This window comes from Oryctolagus cuniculus, chromosome 15 (assembly GCF_051225735.1).
Source record: "Oryctolagus cuniculus isolate XC-2025 breed Fujian yellow rabbit chromosome 15, ASM5122573v1, whole genome shotgun sequence".
NCBI lineage: Eukaryota > Metazoa > Chordata > Mammalia > Lagomorpha > Leporidae > Oryctolagus > Oryctolagus cuniculus.
Genome location: NC_142881.1, coordinates 90494186 through 90512331, shown reverse-complemented (window position 1 = coordinate 90512331; position 18146 = coordinate 90494186). Strand labels below are relative to the sequence as shown.

The 18146-nt window shown below is 41.8% G+C and overlaps 1 long non-coding RNA gene across 28 annotated transcripts in view; it reads left to right on the top strand.

Moving 5' to 3' along the window:
* The first annotated feature begins 4602 nt into the window (after positions 1-4602).
* LOC103351305 (uncharacterized) overlaps positions 4603-18146 on the top strand; it is a 53989-nt gene continuing 40445 nt past the window's right edge. For 3 of the 28 annotated variants that reach the window (XR_016221210.1, XR_016221209.1, XR_016221208.1), the window contains exons 1-5: positions 4620-4940; positions 5264-5367; positions 7018-7139; positions 10179-10237; positions 14472-14528. This is a non-coding gene — a long non-coding RNA (uncharacterized LOC103351305). Of the gene's footprint in view, positions 4941-5263; positions 5368-6307; positions 6378-7017; positions 7140-10178; positions 10238-14471; positions 14529-16417; positions 16550-18058; positions 18081-18146 lie in introns of those variants that run through there. The other 25 variants (XR_016221212.1, XR_016221211.1, XR_016221216.1 and 22 more) reach the window with 21 other exon arrangements.

The following is an 18146-nucleotide window of genomic DNA, read 5'->3' as shown; positions in this document are numbered from 1 at the left end:
GTGATCCAACATGGGAAGTGAGATACTCAGCAGACTCATAGAATGGTGGATGTCCTAAATAGCACTCTGGCCTCAGAATCAGCCCTAAAGGCACTCGGATCTGGCTGAAAAGCCCATGAGAGTATTTCAGGCATGGAAAGCCAAGACACTTGCAAAAAGATCTCTGTGAGTGAGATCCCAGTGGAAAGAACAGGTCTTCAAAGAGGGAGGTACCTTTCTCTGAAGGGAGGAGAGAACCTCCACTTTGACTATGACCATGTCTAAACAAGATAAGAGTCGGAGAACTCAAGGGGCTTCCATAGCCTTGGAAACTCATGACTGGTGCATAGGGAGATTACTGATGCCATAAACAGGAGTGTCAATTTGTAAAGTCAACAACAGGAGTCACTGTGCACTTACTCCTCATGTAGGATCTCTGTCCTTAATGTGCTGTACACTGAGGCTTAATGCTATAACGAGTACTCAAACAGTATATTTCACTTTGTGTTTCTATGGGGGTGCAAACGATTGAAATCTTTACTTAATGTACACTAAACTGATCTTCTGTAAAAAAAAAAAAAAAAGAAAGAAATTATCAACTCCCAACTTGACTCTCACTGGGATTAAACATGACAATAGGTCTGATCTGATTTCATCATCATTTAAAAAAAATCATCTATTATTTTTCACTTTATGTTTCTGTGTGGGAGCAAACTGTTGAAATCCTTACTTAATGTATACTAAGCTGATCTTCTGCATATTAAGATAATCGAAATTGAATCTTGATGTGAATGGAAGGGGAGAGGGAGTGGGAAAGGGGAGGGTTGTGGGTGGGAGGGACGGTATGGGGGGGGAAGCCATTGTAACCCATGAGTCGTACTTTGGAAATTTATATTCATTAAATAAAAGATAAAAAAAAATAAAGAACTAACTCCACTTCTCAAGTTATTCAAAACAATTGAAATGAAGGGAATCCTCCCAAATTCTTTTTATGAAGCCAGCATTACCTTATTTCTTAAACCTGAAAAAGATACAACAGAGAAAGCGAATTACAGACCAATTTCCCTGATGATCATAGATGCCAATATCCTCAACAAAATTTTAGCCCTTCAAATCAAGCAATACATAAGGAAGATCATTCACCTGGATCAAATGTGATGTATCTCTGGTATGCAAGGATGGTTCAACATTTGCAAATCAATGTGATACATCACAATAACAAACTGTTGAAGAAAAACCATAAGATTATCTCATTAGATGCAGAGAAATCACCCTTTCATGAAGAAAACTCTAAGCAAACAGTATAGAAAGAACATTCCTGAACATAATCAAGGTAATTTATGACAAACCAATGGCCAGTGTCCTATTGAATGGGGAAAAGTTGGAAGCATTCCCACTGAGATCTGGAACCGGACAAGGATATCTACTCTTGTCATTGCTATTCAATAGAATCCTAAAAGTTTTAGCCAGAGCCATTAGACAACAAAAAGAAATAAGGAATTCAAATTGGGAATGAGGAAGTCAAATTATCCCTATTTGCAGATGACATGATTCTATATATAGGGGATCCAAAAGACTCCACCAAGAGACTATTGGAACCCATAGAAGACTTTGATAAAGTAACAGGATACAAAGTCAATAGACAAAAATCAACAGCCTTTGTATGTACAGACAATGCCATGACTGAAAAAGAACTTCTAAGATTGATAGCATTCACAATAGCTACAAAAAATCAAAACTTTGAAATAAATTTAGCCAAGGATGTCAAAGATCTCATGACGAGAATTACGAACATTAAAGAAAAAAATAGAAGCCACAAAAAATGGAAAAATCTCCCATGTTCGTGGATTGGAAGAATCAATATCATCAAAATGTCCATTCTTCCAAAAGCAATTTGCAGATTCAATGCAATACCAATCAAAATACCAAAGACATTCTTCTCAGATCTAGAAAAAATGATGCTGAAATTCATATGGAGGCATAGGAGACCTTGAATTTCTGAAGCAATGTTATACAATGAATACAAAGCCAGAGACATCACAATACCAGATTTCAAGACATATTACAAAGCAGTTATAATCAAACCAGTGTGGTACTGGTACAAAAACAGATGGATAGATCAATGGAACAGAATGGCAACATCAGAAATCAATCCAAGCATCTACAACCAACTGCTATTTGACCAAGGAGCTAAAACCAAGCCCTGGAGCAAAGACAGTCTCTTCAACAAATGGTTCTGGGAAAACTGGATTTCCACATGCAGGCATCTGAAGCAGAACCCCTACCTTATACCATACACAAAAATCAATTAAAAATGGATTACAGACCTAAATCTATCACCTGATATTATCAAATTACTGGAGAGCATTTGGGAAACCCTGTAAGACACTGGCAAAGGCAAAGAGTTCTTGGAAAAGATCCCAGAGGCACAGGCAATCAAAGCCAAAAATTAACAGATTAGATTATATCAAATTGAGAAGCTTCTGTACAGCAAAAGAAACACTCAGGAAAGTTAAGAGGCAACCAACAGAATGAGAGAAATTATTTGCAAACAATGCAAGTGATAAAGGATTAATAACGAGAATATACAAATAGATCAAATATCTCCACAACAATAAAACAAACAACCAGTTAAGAAATGGACCAAAGACTTAAGCAGATATTTTTCAAAAGAGGAACTCCAAAATGGCCAATAGACACATGAAAAAATGTTCAGGATCACTAGCCATCAGGGAAATGCAAATCAAAACCACAACGAGGTTTCATTTCACCCCAGTTAGAATGGCTTTCATACAGAAATCAACAAACCACAAATGCTGGTCAGGATGTATGGAAAAAGATACCCTAATCCACTGTTGGTGGGAATGTAAACTGGTAAAACCATCATTGAAATCAGTTTGGAGATACCTCAGAAATCTGAATATACTCCTCCTACCTTATGATCCAGCCATCCCATCCCTGGGAATTTACTCAGTGGAAATGAAATTAGCAAATAAAAGAGTTATCTGCATCCCCCGCTATGTTTATTGAAGCTCAATTCACAATAACTAAGACATGGAATCAACCTAAATGTCTGTCAACTGAAAACTGGATAAAAAAATTATGGGATATATACTCTATGGAATGCTACACAGCGGTAAAAAAAATGAAATCCAGTCATTTGCAAACAAAATTGATGAATCTGGAAATCCTCATACTTAGTGAAATAAGCCATTCCCAAAGGGACAAATACTAAATGTTCTCCCTGATCTGTGATAACTAATAGATCACTTGAAAGGAAATCTGTAGAAGTGAAATTGACACTTTAAGAAGCAATGGCTTGAATAGCACTTTTCTTGACTGTAGAGAGAGTTCTTTTTTTTCTTAATGGAGAATGGGTGAGAATGGGAGAGGGAGGAGGATGTGAGGTGGGAGTGGAGGTAAAGGGTGAGCATGATCAGAAGAATTACTGTATTCCTTATGAAATTTGTACTCATTAAATAAAATTTCTTCAGGAAAATAAAGATACCTTGTCCTGCTCTTACGAAGCCTATAGTAGTATCATCATATAATGCAGTAAAGATGTCCCTTGTACATCCAACATTCTATTGATGGCATAATCAAATAAGGACATGAAATAAAAAGGAATTTAAGGAACATCTCTTTAATAAAAAGCAATACAAATACTCTAAGAAAATTTATTGTGTTAATATATCAAATCATATATTAATAACAAGCTGGATATACTAAAAGATGCAAAGGTGGTTAACAATTCAAAATGAATGTCGATTATCCATGTGAGTAAAAATATAAGAAAAAGTTACATAATCACTTAGAAGATTTAATCAAATTTAGTACCTAACCTTAAATAAGAAGCTGTTAGAATAGTACATCATAGCAACTTCATTATTCCAACTAAGATTACCTACTATAATGAACCTATTAAAAACAGCATAATTGACACAGAACATTGAAATCTTTTTCCCTGGGAGCAGACCTAGACAAAGCTGTTTGTTTTCATTATTTCTCTTCAACATTGTACATAAGGTGTAGTCAGAGAAATTAATAAAAAGGAAATAATGAGTGAAAGGACCAACTTTTAAGCAACAAAACTGTCAATATTTGTGGATGATGCCATTATCAACAGATAATCCATCATAATTCAGATATAACAGAAAATATTAAGAAAACTAAACAAGATTACTGGGTAGAAAGTCAATATATGCCATCAACTGGTATACTATTCACCAGCAAGAAATAAACAGAACACGACCTGAAGGACAAAACAGAGACTCACAAACACATCCCTGTAAGAGAAATGAAAGATGAAATAGTCCATGGCATATCTTTAACTACATTCAGATAATCAGCTTTACAAACCCTCAGATGAGCTAACAACAGCAAGCCAAGACTGCGGGAAAGGCACGCATTCAGCAAGCACCTTGTAAACTGCAGTTCTCAGGAAGCAAGCTTGGGCTCACAGGATCCAGCAGGACCGCAGACAGCTGAGGGCGCCCAGAAGCTGAGGTGCCCAGAGCAGGGACAGCGCCCCCTGCTGCCGGAGCACCCGGGCCGGAGAACACGGTGGCTTCAGTCTGAGCCCCACCTCCCCTGTTACCAGGCACCGCCCCAAGGAACCGCCCCAGCCTAGGGGATTCTGATTGGCTGCACCTTCTGTGACGTCGCGTGGCCGGCTGCGGCCACTGTCCAATCAGGCACGTCAGGGTGACCCTGCGGAGCCCCGCGGGATCTTTCTTTGTGGCAGCGCTGGGAGGGGTCCCCGGGGCTGCTGCTGAGCGGGCTCGGGTGCCTCAGGGGCTGCGCTGTGTGACCTTCCTGCACCGCAGGAGCTGCCCAAGGACCCCAGAATGCCGCGGAAGCGAGGAAATGGTGAGTGTGGGGCCCACCGGGTGGGAGCTGCGCTGGTGGCCAGGACCCGGGCTTCCGCCCGTGAGGACTCCGCCCAGGGACCGCAGCCCCAGGTCTGCCCTGTTTGTGCAGTTAGGGCGGGCCGGTCCTCAGGGAGGCTGTGGACTGCACTGTGGGGAGGAGCTGTGGTCTGCGGGTCCTCCTGCCCCTCTCTCTGCCCAGGGTGCCCGATTGCCCTGAGTTTCTAACTACACGGGGAGTGGAGTCTCAGGTACACCGCCGGGTTCTCTCGGAGTAGCTCTTCCTGGGGCACCGAGTCCTTCTCCTGTTACCTGAGCACAGCGTCCCACGCCGGGTGGGCGGTAGAAGCGGTTTATTTGGCTCAAGGTTTTGGTCGGAGGTTGAGCGGCGCCTGGCGGTGTCCTCTTGTTGGCAGAGGCCTGAGGTGGCTCGGGGAAGAACACGGGGCGGGAGAGAGAGGCCAATCCGAAGTGGATTTCATGGGAGACCCCGGAGATCAGCCATTAACCCATCAATCACGTGAGTGGATTTATTCTAGTCACCTCTTCTGAAGTCTGACCTGGACCCACTTTTTAATATTCACAACTGGGATTAAATTTCCCCGTGAGTTTCAGAGGGGACAAATCATTTCCAATCCAGAGCACTAAGTCTGACAACAAACCCATAAACGTGCAGAGATCTCCCCAAGTAGCCAGATGCCAACTCCTACCCTGAAACTCACAGCACAAGAGCTGTCTTCTCCTGTGATGCAGTTCATTCATTCAGTATTCTTGTTGTTATTTTTCCATGGAAAAACCAATAAAATTTTAAAGGACGTTTTTCTGTTTGTAAGTATTTTCCATGAGAGGAAAGCTGAGGATATCTGCCTGATCCTCCAGTATAAAAAGTGATTATGCTGAGGTGGGTGATTGGTGAAGCCGTTACATTTTGGGGATGTCCTCATTTCATATCCGAGAGTACCGGGGTTTGAACCTTGTTCTTCTGATTCCATATTCTTGCTAGTACACCCTCTGGGAGGCAGTAGGTGATTGGTTTAAGTACTTGGATCCCTGCAGCCTGCATGGAAGCCCGTATTGAACCCCAAGATTTCTGGCCTCAGCCTGACCGATCTGTGGATGTAGTAGGCATTTAGGGAGTGAACTAGTGGGTGGACTGTGTCTCTCCCCTCTTTCTCTGTCTGTATGTGTTTTTAAACAAGTTGATTATTTTGAGACAACTTTTAAAAAGCTGAGAGGTGGGTTTCCAAATGGCTTAAGAGTCCCAGCCACTGGAGCCATTGCCTGCTGGATGATGTGTCCTCAGGGTGTTATTAATGGGAAGCTGGCATTCAGTCAGGAGTGGAACTGGCACTCAAACCCAGGCATTCTGAGATATGGGTGTCCCCAGGAGAGTGTTAACCACTAGGCCAGATGCCCCGCCTCCTACTTGCTTTTAGAGGTGATAATATGTTCCAATGCAGCAGCAGATATGGCTATCCAGAACTGAAAAGGAATGAATTGTATGTGTACTTTCGGTGGATGAATTGGATGGTGAGTGAGCTATATTCATAATTCAGTTATACTATTTAAGAAAGTTATATGATTTCTGACAATTTTTAAGAGGATATATTGGATTATTTCAGAGTTTTGTGTAATGTTTTATATTGTAGTATTCCACACGAAATCTTTCCTTCTGTAGGCTACACTGCACATTTCTATAGAGATGTGGATATAAATATAACAAAGTGACAGTATGGTGTATCTTGTACATCACAGTGATTGATTCAGGGCAGCAGATTGTGAGGAAAGGTGATATTAATTTTATTTGAGTATCTTTTTAAGAATATATTTGTGAAGTAAATTAATACCATATCAAACATGACCAGCTAACACAGGTACGTGACTAACTATTTTTAATAGTGATAATCAGAAAAGACTGACCTCAGCTCTCTTAATCTGTTGGATTCTGAGCTAGTCAACCTCACTCTGATGATCACCCCCTTTATCTTAACAACAGGAGCTATTCTTTCTGCATTCGGTTAAAGGCAACTATTAGAAATCTTGACACTGACTGCTCCAAATTGTGAAGTCCTGTAACACATGGAGGATGTAGCTGGGAGACAGAGAAAATGAGTGCTTATGGACAGCAAACTTTCAGTGAATATGATCTTACTGTTTTTTCTATTTTCAGGAATCCTCTCAAAATCCATACCTTCAATCCTAGTATGAGCAGCTCCTGCTGGCAGAAGTATGTGACTACCTATTTAGGAGGAACCATTCCTAGGAAAGGACACGAAGACCAAATACTCTTTGGTACAGTCTAGTTCTTTGACCCCTGGGAGTTCATTTTCTATATCAGGGAGTATAACTTTGAAACCCACGTATTCATGGCGCAGTTGCTTCTCTTGTCCAAGATGGAGGTACCTAGGCTTAGAAGTTTGAGACTGAGCTTCCTTATTTGCAGAATAAAGTCACTGCAGGGCAAGGGCAGAATCAGGGAAGACAGGAATTTGAACACAGCAAATCTCATCTTAGGTTAAGAGGAAACCATGGATAGGTTGTGAGCTGAGACAGCACTTCCACTCAAGTACACAGCAGGAACCACGCCCTTCCCCATTTGGAGAGGAGCCACTATAGCCGTGGGAGCTCCATGAAACCCTTACTTATTGAGCTACTTGCCTAGTTGGTGGTGGAAAGCAGCAAATGGCAGGGATAGATGAGATCCTGCTCTCAAAAGAATAAGGGGAGAGGGGGAATTTGTGACACAGATGGACAGAGGGATTTCAGGAGTTCCTAGGCAACTAGTTACCAGGCATTGATATTTTTGTATTTATGCAATTAATTTGGGATACACCCACCTTAGGACCCACTATTTTATTCCGGTGTATGCACTAGAAGAGTTTTCCCAACTCTGGAATTTGATTCATGGGTGCCTCACAAGTTACATTAGTAGATGAAAGCAAGCCTCTTTTTAAAGGCTAGACATGAGTTGCCATAGTAATATCGGTTTCTTGTTCAAGTATCTTGAAATAGAATAGTCATTGCAGTTTTCCCCATGCTTTATGGAAGATCTGCAATAAATACATATGTGTTCTATAAACACAGTACAGTTGTCAGAACTGAAAAGTAAGTGTAATGACAGTGATCATCCATGTCCACATTTCTGTGTTCCTAACACATTCCTTTCTTTTTTTTTTTTACGAGGATTTTTTTTTTTATCTTTTATTTAATGAATATAAATTTCCAAAGTACGACTCATGGGTTACATTGGCTTCCCCCCCCCCATACCGTCCCTCCCACCCACTACCCTCCCCTTTCCCACTCCCTCTCCCCTTCCATTCACATCAAGATTCATTTTCGATTATCTTAATATACAGAAGATCAGCTTAGTATACCTTAAGTAAGGATTTCAACAGTTTGCTCCCACACAGAAACATAAAGTGAAAAATAATAGATGATTTTTTTTAAATGATGATGAAATCAGATCAGACCTATTGTCGTGTTTAATCCCAGTGAGAGTCAAGTTGGGAATTGATAATTTCTTTTTTCTTTCTTTTTTTTTTTTTTTACAGAAGATCAGTTTAGTGTACATTAAGTAAAGATTTCAATCCTTTGCACCCCCATAGAAACACAAAGTGAAATATACTGTTTGAGTACTCGTTATAGCATTAAGCCTCAGTGTACAGCACATTAAGGACAGAGATCCTACATGAGGAGTAAGTGCACAGTGACTCCTGTTGTTGACTTTACAAATTGACACTCCTGTTTATGGCATCAGTAATCTCCCTATGCACCAGTCATGAGTTTCCAAGGCTATGGAAGCCCCTTGAGTTCTCCGACTCTTATCTTGTTTAGACACGGTCATAGTCAAAGTGGAGGTTCTCTCCTCCCTTCAGAGAAAGGTACCTCCCTCTTTGAAGACCTGTTCTTTCCACTGGGATCTCACTCACAGAGATCTTTTTGCCAGAGTGTCTTGGCTTTCCATGCCTGAAATACTCTCATGGGCTTTTCAGCCAGATCCGAGTGCCTTTAGGGCTGATTCTGAGGCCAGAGTGCTATTTAGGACATCCACCATTCTATGAGTCTGCTGAGTATCTCACTTCCCATGTTGGATCACTCTCCCCTTTATTTATTCTATCGGTTAGTGTTAGCAGATACTAGACTTGTTTATGTGCTCCCTTTGACTCTTAGTCCTTTCATTATGATCAATTGTGAACTGAAATTGATCACTTGGAATAGTGAGATGGCATTGGCACATGCCACCTTGATGGGATTGAATTGGAATCCCCTGGTATGTTTCCAACTCTACCAACTGGGGCAAGTCAGCCCGAGCATGCCCCAAATTATACATCTCTTCCCTCTCTTATTCCCACTCTTATGTTTAACAGGGATCACATTTCAGTTAAATTTCAACACTTAAGAATAACTGTGTAATAATTACAGAATTAAACCAGTCATATTAAGTAGAACACACACAAAAAAAATACTAAGAGGGATAATGTATTAAGTTGTCCATTAGCAGTCAGGGCTATGCTAATCAAGTCACCATTTCTCATAGTGTCCATTTCACTTCAGGAGGTTTCCTTTTTGGTGTTCAATCAGTTGTCACCGATCAGGGAGAACATATGGTATTTGTCCCTTTGGGACTGGCTTACTTCACTCAGCATGATGTGTTCCAGATTCCTCCATTTTGTTGCAAATGACTGGATTTCGTTGTTTCTTACTGCGGTATAGTATTCTAAAGAATACATATCCCATAATTTCTTTATCCAGTCTACCATTGATGGGCATTTAGGTTGGTTCCAGGTCTTGGCTATTGTGAATTGTGCTGCAATAAACATTAGGGTGCAGACCGCTTTTTTCTTTATCAATTTAAACTCCTTTGGGTAAATTCCAAGGAGTGGGATGGTTGGGTCGAACGGTAGGGTTGTCTTCAGGTTTCTGAGGAATCTCCAGACTGATTTCCATAGTGGCTTGACCAGTTTGCATTCCCACCAACAGTGGGTTAGTGTCCCTTTTTCCCCACATCCTCGCCAGCATCTATTGTTGGTAGATTTCTGTAAACACATTCCTTTCAAATATGAGTTTGTTAAGCCATAAATTAGAAATTGGAATTCTATAGAGGCCAATTCTGATGCATCACATCTGGTCTCAAGGGAGCAGGGCTGAGTGCCCAGGAAATAGACACATCATTTTCTTGTTTCTTTGTGAAGGGGTGCAGAGGCCTGGGGGAAATGAAGTCTCTCCCTCCCATGACAGCACCAGCACAGATCCATGGGAAGGGATTTTTCAGGTCTTTCTCAGCGTGGGTCATGTTGCTCACTCCCATCCTCTTCTTCCCTGAAATTCTAGGCCCTGCAACTGTCGTGATGCTGATTCAAAGGCACTGAATGTATTCTGTGTTCCTGAAGGTAAGTGCCAGAGGGAAAGATGCGGCCCACAGACCATGGGGGTCTCTGGGGAGTGGAACATTGTTTTCCTCTTGTTGGGAGCAGAAGCATCGGTGGCTCTCAGGTGGGTGAGGCCTGATAGAGAGATGCTTGCCACAGCTCTGGGCCTGTGGGGAACAGCACAGTCATTAGAACCTAAGGTCTGAGGGTGAGGAAGCCCACCATGGGCTGAGCTTCCAGTGATTACTCTGCTGGAGGTAGGTGCTTTGCTAGATGGCTTGAGTTCTTCCATCATGCAGAATCTGATTTCACAGGTTCCACAAATGATGTGGTCAATCCAAGATGGCAGTGGGGCAAGGAGCAAATGCAGATTGTATGAGCCGGGAGGTGTTTGCAGTGAGTCTAGTTCCAGCTCAGCCACGAGAGGATCCTGTTACTGACCTATATGGCATTGGTTTATCCATCTGTAACTTGAAGGCATTCCCAGTACCAGTGACATAGCCCTGATTTCCCGGAGAAATCATTGTCAGCCCACGTACAGGCTGTTTACAACAGTGTAGTTGTGTTTGTGGGGTTTGTTGCATCTCCTCAGCAAGTGGAGCTTCCTGCCCCCTGCTGCACGTGTATCCTGCCTAGTATGTTGTTTTAATTGAGTGTATAGACACTCACACAAATTCTAGTTTCCAAGAATACTGAAACTCTGAGGGAAATTAAGAGTACTGAAGGATGATCCTATTCTCTTCTTTCTTGTTGTTTAAAAAGAATTATTTATTTGAAAGGCAGAGTTTACAGAGAGAGTGAGAGATTGATTTTCCATCCATTAGTTCACTCCCTAAATGGCTGCAATGGCTAGAGCTGGGCTCATTTGAAGCCAGGAGCTTCCTTTGGGTCTCCCATGTGGGTGCAGGAACTCAAGCAGTTGAGAGCCATCTTCTGCTGCTTTCCCAGCCGCATTAGCAAGGAGGTGATCAGAAATGGAGCAGCCAAATCTTGAACCAGCACTCATATGGGATGTTGGTGCTGCAGGCAACAGCTTTACCTGCTATGCCACAATGCCCGTCCCAATCCTATTTTCTTTAGAATACAATAGTTTGCTGTAAGCAAGAGCGGATTCCATGAATTGAAATCCACATGAAAGAATAACCCTTTGGCTCATACCTTCTCCATGACGCTTCATAGTGGAACAAATGAATCCCTTTTAAAGGTTAAGATTGTAGCATTGTATGGCTGAGGCAACTGTTGATCCTACTGCCCAGAGAGATGGAGATTTGAGTGCTGTTATCTTTTTTTTTTAATTTTATTTATTTATTTATTTTATTTTTTATTTAAAAAAAATTTTTTGATAGAGTGGACAGTGAGAGAGAGACACAGAGAGAAAGGTCTTCCTTTTTCCATTAGTTCATTCCCAATGGCCGCTGTGGCTGGTGCACCATGCTGATCCGAAGCCAGGAGCCAGGTGTTTCTCCTGGTCTCCCACGGGGTGCAGGGCCCAAGCACTTGGGCCATCCTCCACTGCCCTCCCGAGCCACAGCAGAGGGCTGGCCTGGAAGAGGGGCAACCGGGAAAGAATCCGGCGCCCCAACCGGAACTAGAACCCGGTGTGCCGGCGCCGCAGGCAGAGGATTAGCCTATTGAGCCACAGCACCGGCCTATCTTTTTTGTTTTAAAAGATTTATTTCTTTATTTGAAAGGCAGAGTTAGAGAGAGGCAGAGGCAGAGAGATAGGTCTTCCATCTGCTGGTTCACTCCCTAGATGGCTACAATGGCCGGAGCTGTACCGATCCACAGCCAGGAGGTCTCCCACATGGGTGAAGGGGCCTAAAGACTTGGGCCATATTCTATTGATTTCCCAGGCCATAGTAGAGAGCTAGATCAGAAGTGGAGCAGTCAGGACTCAAACTGGTGTCCTTATGGGGGGTGCCAACACTGCGGGTGGTGGTTTTCCCCGCTACGCCACAGTGCCAGCCTGGAGTGATGTTATCTTACCTCCTGTATAAGCTACTAAGACTGGGTGATATTGGAAATTTCATATGATCTGTGAGAAGCAAGGCCCTAGAAAATATTACTCATTGGTCTGAAAGATGTGGCCTTCAGTGGAAGGGGAACCCATCCTATCTGGGAGTGTATCTACATCACTCCCTAATCCACTCCCATTCCTTCATTCTACCCCCATTATTTCCAGAGCTGGAGCGCTCTGAAACCTAGTTTGTCACAGTTGGTACCAGAGAGGTGATGATGCTCTCTGTCCTGAGAGTTCTTCCTGGCAGTACAAGAAGGGTTACAGGACCTGTTTGCCTGAAGAGAGATGAAACAAAGTAGATTTTAGGAGATATGTGAGTTGACCAGCGTCACATGATTTCTGGATGTCAGGCACACTTTTTTTTTTTTTTTTTTTTTTTTTTAAGATTTATTGCTTTATTTGGCAGTCAGAGTTGCAGAGAGAGGGAGAATCAGAGAGGTCTTCACTTCACCCGTTCCCTCCCCAGATGGCCACAATGGCTGGGGGTTGGTCAGGCTGAAACCAGGGGCCAGGAGCTTCTTCCAGGTCTCCCATGTGGGTATTAGGGGCCCAAGTATTGGGCTATATGCCTCTGTTTTTCCTAGGCCATTAGCAGGGAGCTCAGGCAGAAGTGGAGCAACCCAGACAGGAACCAGCACTCATGGAAGGATGCTGGTGGCAGCTTTACCCAGTGTGCCACACCACCAGTCCAAAGCACACTTGACTTTGAGTAGTGCTGTCTTTCTTGCCACAATTCAAAACTCACGGTTAGTTTTGAGATATATTTTAGGAACCACAATCTAAAACAAGCACTATTTTAGAGAACTTTGACTTGACCCAGGACTATCCTTTCTCCCTCATACTGTAAATGGATCGTGTGAGCCCAAAAGTGTAATGCAGATTATTGTCGCATAATGTTAGTTATCAACTGTTGATAATCATGAAGTTTGTAGAAAGTTAGTATTAGCCTTTTTTCAAACATTTAAAATGGGAATCACTTTTTACTAATTGTTTTGATCAATACAAATGAAATGTCATACAATGCAAAATACATGTAAAAATTGAAGAATTGTCTTATGATCTCCAGTTACTGTGTGTGTCACTGACCTTGCTGGCATCCATCTGATTGCCATATATCATGCTCATAAATGTTGTGTGTGATTGAAGATCTGATAATTGTATTGGGCATGTAATTCATTTTTTTCTCTCCTACTAACCAGTACATATCAGCATTTGATATGTAACAAAAAAGCAAAAACGTGCAGGGCTAAAATCAAGCACTTTATTTGTAATCCTGATTCAGCATTTTAAGATGGGTCAGCTAGTCGTTTCCTGAGTGGATGTTTTCTGGGATCACAGATGAGCGTGTAGTCACCTGGGGCCTGTCCTGAAGCTGGTGCCTTGCTAATGGCTTCACTCATTTGTGTGGTGATTGGCACTGGCCCTTGGCTAGGCCCTGTGTCTCCAACAGGCAGGTACCAAGCATCTTCACAAAATAATTGTGTCCAATAAGGGAAACCCCATTTGGCAAATTCTGGTTAACATTTTGCATCATATTTCCTGTTTTGCTGTGTGCTAATGTAAGGAAAATACCAAAATCAATAGTCACTGTGGGGAAGGAATAACAAAGGCTTGAATACAAAAAGGCATTCTATTTAGATCAATTATTTGAAAAGTATATTAACGTAAGTATATATTATTTCTAATTTCCTTATCATTGTTGGGCAAAAAAATCAATCTGTAAGAGTCAAACTTTCTATGGACTATTAGATGTGTAACAGCAAGAGAAGTTCTGGGGGAAATACAAATGTGGAATCCTTTGTAGAACATCTATATTGATAGAAAAATACTAATTCTACTCAGTATTTTCTGTAGTATAAATTTTAGCCACACCATGCTATTTCTTTCCTTGTTATACTACAATTTATTGGAATCTTCCAAATTATTACACTTCTTTGCAGCAGTATTAATCTTACAAAATCAATAGCAAATAAACCTTTTCAGTAACCTATTGGTAAGTTGTAGTTTAATCTCTACCAATTAATGGAATTGTGAGTGCTCTTTCAGGGAGCGTTTTCCTGCCCCTTCTCATTGAAAAGATGTATTCCCCCTTGGGAATCTGATTGTTTTTGTTTTTTTATCTAATGTGTCTGTTATTCCCAATTTGCTTGTGTTATGATCTTGCTTTGCACGCAGAATCTCAAAGCAACCTCAGCCCCTTCACTCAGAACTTGCTCCATTCACCTTCTCTTCCAGGTATTATTACAGAGACCTCCACGTGTTTCTAAGACAAGAGAAACAAATGTGTCTCCAGTAAGTTGATTACCTAATTATTCCTCAGCTTGTTTCAGCCCTGTATTTTAGGAAATTTATGAAGCTTTATTAATTATTTTTAAAGATTTATTTATTTAATTTATTTGTTTGAAAGGCAGAGTTACAGCAAAAGAGGGAGATAAAGGGAAATTTTCTATCTGGTTCACTTCCTAAATGGCCACAATGACTGGGGTTGGGCCAGGCTAGATCCAGGAACCTGGAGCTCCATCCAGGTGTTTCACATGGGTGACAAGGGTCCACGTATTTAGGCCATCTAATGCTGATTTTCTAGGTACATTACAGGAAGCTGGATTGGAAGTAGAGCAGCCAGGGTGTGACCCTGTGCCTATATGGGATACTGTCATCACAGGCAGCAGATTAGTCTGTGTGACACAACAATGCCAGCCCCAAGGGGGTTTATTACTTAAAATGAAAACACAATAATCGATATAATTCAGCATCAGAGAATATACATGAACAAGGTAAAATTGGCATACTTACAAGACATTAGAGCTGTCCAATTTGAGTACAAATTGTTTTTTGTTTTTTGTTGTTGTTTTTTTTTTTTTTTCTTTTTGACAGGCAGAGTTAGTGAGAGAGAGAGAGAGACAGAGAGAGACAGAGAGAAAGGTCTTCCTTCTGTTGGCTCACCCCCCAAATGGCTGCCATGGCCAGCATTGCGCTGATCCTAAGCCAGGAGCCAGGTGCTTCCTCCTGGTCTCCCATGCAGGTGCAGGGGCCCAAGCACCTGGGCTATCCTCCACTGCCTTCCCGGTTCACAGCAGAGAGCTGGACTGGAAGAGGAGCAACCAGGACTAGAACTCGGCGCCCATATGGGATGCGGGCACTGCAAGCGGAGGATTAACCAAGTGAGCTGCGGTGCCAGCCTACAAATTGGTTTTTATTCTTTCTGATACCACACGAAAAAGACATATATTATATGATTCAAATTGAAACTTAGACGAAAATAAGCTAAATTCTTATAGAACATGAAGTCTGAAATGGAACTTTTTATCAGTCATATTTATGATAGTACATATACTTGCTTTCTACTTGTCTCATCTGATTTCTATCTCTTTTTTCTTTATTGCCTTACTTTTGCCTCATCTAATATTTTTTAATTATTTAAATGTTTTAAATTTATTTCAAAGACAGAGAGTGCTTCCATCCACTCATTTACTCTCCAGATGCCTGCAATAGCTGGAACTGGGCTAGGCTGAAGTCAAGTGCTAGGAATTCAATTTAGGTCTCCCATATGCGTGTCTGGAACTCAATTACTCGAACCATCATTACTGCCTAGAATTTATCCATCCTGGAATCTGGAGTCAGAAGGCAGAACCAGATATCAAGCCCAGGGACCCCTGTGTAGTGTGAAGGCATTTGAACCGATCTCTTAGCCTAAGTCCTTCAAATAGGCAATTAAGGTTAACTGAAGACTATGGGTGGATCCTAATCCAATCCAAGTTGTGACTTTGTAAGATACATGAGGGAAGAGAGCACACAGGAAAGATCAGATGAGGTCATAGTGGGAATTTGGCCACCTTCAAACCAAAGAGAAAGGCATCAGTAGGAAAGTAGAAACCAACCCTGGAGGCAGCTTCTTCTTTGAACTTCATCCTCCAGAACTATGACAAAATGATGTTTTATCGCTTATGCCACCAGTCTATAGTACGCATTGTGGCAGTGCTACCAAACACATACACTGCTTTGTTTCATTAACTTTCTGATTGTGCATGAATTTGCTGTTAATTGCTCCAAAGATTTAAACTATGAGGAACTTATCACAATATTCTCATAATTATACTGTACTGCTTCATATACAATATAGGAACTGTTCAATAGATAAGTTCCTTTTTTAAAAAAAAAAGATTTATTTATTTATTTGAAAGGCAAAGTTCCAGAGAGGCAGAGGCAGAGAGAGAAAGGTCTTCCACCCATCAGTTCACTCCCCAGATGGCCACAACAGCTGGAGCTGCACTGATCTGAAGCCAGGAGCCAAGAACTTCTTCCAGGTTTACCAGGTGGGTGCAGGTGCCCAAGAACTTGGCCCATCTTCCACTGCTTTCCCAGACCACAGCAGAGAGCTGGATCAGCAGTGGAGCAGCTGGGACTTGAACTGATGCCCATGTCAGATGCCAAAACTGCAGGCAGCGGCTTTACCTGCTATTCCACAGCCCCAGCCCCTGTAAGTTCTATTTTTGACACCTGTACATTTTACTACTTTTATACTTATAGCTTTTCTTCGAATGATCATACCTCTTTTGACAAAATTAAGTAAACAGGTATATAGCTTTCTATCTTTCCCACACAATTTTTTATTATTATTTTTATTTGAAAGACAGTTACAGAGATAAGGAGGAAGAGGTAACAACAACCAGGGCTGGGCTTGGCAAGGCCAAAGCCAGGAGCCTAGAATTTCATCCAGGTCTTCCCCATGGGTGGTAGTGGCCCAGGTACTCAGGACATCTTCTGTTGCTTTTCCCAGGTGCATTAATACAGAACTGGATCAGACATAGAGCAGCCAGGACTTGAACCCGTGCTCACAGGGGATGCTGGCATTTTAGGGGGTGGTTTATGCTGGTACAACACAATGCTTGCTCAACCCCCACATGTTTACCATTTTCAGTGATCTTGATTCTTTCCTGTAAATCCATATTAGAACCTTGTACTTTTTCCTTTCATCCTGGAGAACTTCCGTTAGCAGGTTTTGAAAGCCTTCTTCATTTTCCTTCTCTCTTTCACAAATGTTAGAAAATATTAGGGCCTGTGAGGCACAGTAGGTTTAACCATCAGCTGCAATGCCGGCATTTCATATCAGAGTGCTGGCTTAAGTGCTGGCCTAAATCTCTGGGTCCTCCTCTTCCCATCCATCTCCCTGCTGACGCACTTGGAAGCAGCAGATGACTGCCCACATGCTTGGGCCCCTGCCATCCATATTTGGAAGACCTAGGTGGAGTTTTAGGCTCCTAGTTTGCCTACATCAGCCCTGGCCATTGTGGCTATTTAGGGAGTGAACCAATTGATGAAAGATCTCTCTCTATCACTCTGCCTTTTAAAATAAATAATTAACTCGTTTTTTAAAATATTAGAAAAGGGGCTGGTGCTGTGGCATAGCACGTAAAACTGCTGCCTGTGGTGCCAGCATCCCAGATGGGTGCTGGTTCTAGTCCCATCTCCTCCTCTTTTGATCCAGCTCTCTGCTATGGCCTGGGAAAGCATTAGGAGATGACCCAAGTGCTTGGGCCCCTGCACCCATGTGGGAGACATGGAAGAAGCTCCTGACTCCTGGCTTCAGATTGGCTCAGCTCTGGCCATTGGAGCCATTTGGGGAGTGAGCCAGTGGATGGAAGACCTTTTTCTCTGTCTTTCCCTCTCTCTATAATGCTACCTCTCCAATAAACAAATAAAATCTTCAAAAAATTAGAAAATATGTATTAATCTATTTTATTCATTTTATGTTGTTATAAAAATGTCATAAAATGGATAGGATATAAATAAAAAAATTTTTTAAATTATCTCCTATCATCCTAGCATGACAGAAGTCATTACATGGTGAGAGAGTAAGAGATAAATCTCATAGCCTCAGGCCCTTTTAAAATTGGTGTTTTAGTTCCTAAG